The following is a 3,097-nucleotide window of genomic DNA, read 5'->3' as shown; positions in this document are numbered from 1 at the left end:
TCAGGGAAATACACCTAGAAAAAAAATTTCACTGCTATTTTGATGTATTTTCTAGCTGTATAGCGTGGTGGTGACAAATATTTAATTGTTCTGGCAGTTTTCATCATTTTTACCTGCCGCGGAGGCTCAGTCAGCTAACGCATTGCGCTGCTGAGCACGAGGTCGCGGGATTGAATCCCGCCGCGGCATCCGCATTTCGAAATGCAAAAATGCCGGGTGTGCTTGAGTTGCAGTGCACGTTAAAGAACCCCAGGTGGTCAAAATTATTCCGGAGCTCTCCACTACGGCGTGCCTCATAATCAGAACTGGTTTTGGCACGTAAAACCCCAGAAAGAAGAAGTTTACATTATTTTCCATAGGTCGTTCTACAGACACGACATACGTAAGGCCTATTCTTGAGTACGCGTGCACGATATATGACCCTTATTAGGACAAGCTTAAATACATCCTAGAGCGCGTACAAAACCAAGCAGCACGCTTTATCACTGGGAGCTATTGCAGCTCCGTAGCATCACAGAAATGAAAATATGCCTAGCGCATGTTAGCCGAACGTCGGCGTTGCTTGCGTCTCCAAATTTTTTCATAAGATCATTTACAACAATACTGGCATTAAGAAATCAAAATACATGCTTAACCCGCATTACATATCCCATCGCCATGAACACACATTAAAGTAAGGCCAATGAAGTCAAGAACAAACTTGTTAAAGTATTCTTTTTTCCCCAAAAACCATCATGAATGGAAGGCTCTGTCTGAGGACACCGTTTCTAAAACATCAAATTCAGCATTCTTCAATCAACTGCTTGACATGTGATCAGTTCGTATGTATTGATGTTACTTTTTTTCGTGTTTGCTCGCCTACTATATATATTTATGAGAGTTTATAAGTGCGTATATGTGTTTATATATATTTATGTATGAACACGTATGTGTATGTATGCATATATATTTGTACATATAGTCGTTTTCTTTCGTTTTCCTTTTTTGTTTTGGAGATAGTTATGCTGCCTGCACTGCATTATTTGTCACCGTGTTTTTTGTTATGTAACCTTAATTGCCACTGTTTTACATTTGTATTATCCCTCCGCCTCTCCTGTATTCTTAAGTTGTAACCGACTTTTTTTTTATAGTTGCGACGCGCGAAAGTACGCTGCGCGGGAAAATTTGCAGTGGAACGCGATTGGAATCAGCGCTGAACGCGATTGCTTCTCGGTTCGAATTTAAAAAATATATATTTGCACTCTAGTTGGGGGGTGCGGCTCTTACACGGATTTATACGGGAAGAATCTTCCTTCGTGTAATTGTCTTATATGCTTCGCTATCACTAATACTGCTTCGCCTTTCCGGTGAAACTGCAGCCTCTTTTTTTTTTTTTTCCGAGTCCTAGTAAAAGCTCTGCTGCGCATGACTGCTATTGATTCTCATTTAGAGTGAATCCGGCTTGGCCTCACTTCCCTTACTAAGTTAAATATATATATTTATGGCCTCTGCATGCACGTTGCGATGTTTCCATCCCCAATAAATGTTGTAAATTATCATAAGTTTTTTTTCTTTCATGAGTCGCTAGCATTACCTACTGGAAAGACAAGCAATGCTGAGTCACATATCATTTCAATTATCAATTTCAATTATCAATGGTGTGTGCATTTCACCCCCCCCCCCCCCCCCCCCCCCCCCGTAGTCTGCGCCTATGTTGCAAAAACAGGCTCTAAGTTTGTCAAATGAAAATTTACAAGCACCATTATATGAAGTTGAATAAAGCAGTAAAATTCAATGGTTCCTACAATATGTCTGCACAAATCGTTATACCCTTGTGGGTCACAAATTTCTGTTTAAAGAGCTAAACAGCTTCTAGTGGCAGTGATATGGTATTCTTGAAAGCCATATGCACGTACTTAAATGTGCATTCGAGCCAAATTTATTGGCATGATTACATCACTGTACATTGCAATGATTATATGAACTTCAAGGTGAGATGAAATGGCTAGCGGTAGTTACGGGAGTGTTCACCTATGCCTTTGCTATATGTTGCAGCACAACTAGTTGGAAAGTCTAGTATGGTCATTTTATCACGCTTTCAAGCACGAGCATGGTGATCAAATGATGTACCTATTTTATTTAGCAGCAGCTTTGCGAAAACCTGACGCACTGAAATCTGTCTCTTGCAAATAATCTTCTTTTTTTATATCTTGTCCTTCCGAAAGAGTAAGCAGGTGTTGTGCCACTCTCGGTGGCAGTTGCCAGCCTGATGCATCCCTATTTTCTTGACTGTCCTTGTGTATGGTGTGTGCATATCGAATAATATTCTGTGAGGTTGCGGCTAGTAATGAAATGTTTATTTCTCTCAAAGTTACAGAGTAGCCAGGAAGATGGGATGCAGGGCAAAATATGCTTGATACATCTTGAAGACCGCCCGGCGCCCGTTAATCACATCAGTATCTTCACAATAACCCTAAACTCAACCTAGCTTCGTATAAGCTCAAGGTCTATTGATCAAACTGAACCGGGCCGGGTCGAGCCTGAATCTTTTCGCCCCCGGCTGGGTACGGGCCAGCTTTGAAATCACCAAGCTGGGCTCAGGCGGCCACGCATGGCACTCTTGGGCTCAGTCGGGCCTGAAATAATGGCCCATGCAGTGTTCTAGGTTTGCCCAAGTAGCTGTGCTCTGGCCTGTTACTCTGCACTGGGGAAGAGGAGCAAAAGTAGTGATAATTGATGATGAGGGGAAGGGAATGGAGGAGGATCTTTGGATGGGAAGTCGGCAAAATACATCTCTTACTTCTCTTCAAATTACCTGTTTGTGCTGTGTGTTGTCTTCTCAGTCCCCCACACATGCTGGTCTCGGCTATCATATGCACATTGTACCTTACCACAGTGTGCTCCTACTTGCGGAACCACTGGGGCGCATACATTTTGTACTGGTGCACTGTGTAAGTTCACTATTTTGAAGTGGGGATAGAATGAAGGGCAGGCATGTCACACTTTTTTTCTCTTGAGCATTCTTTACTTGGGACATCTTCACTTGTCATTGCCATATTGAATAGGCGCATTAATCATGATTGGCTGCCAGGATCGTTCTGTGTGTGTGTGTGGGGGG

The sequence above is a fragment of the Dermacentor silvarum genome, chromosome 1 (assembly GCF_013339745.2).
Source record: "Dermacentor silvarum isolate Dsil-2018 chromosome 1, BIME_Dsil_1.4, whole genome shotgun sequence".
Taxonomy (NCBI): Eukaryota; Metazoa; Arthropoda; class Arachnida; order Ixodida; family Ixodidae; genus Dermacentor; species Dermacentor silvarum.
This window is presented reverse-complemented; position numbering follows the sequence as displayed.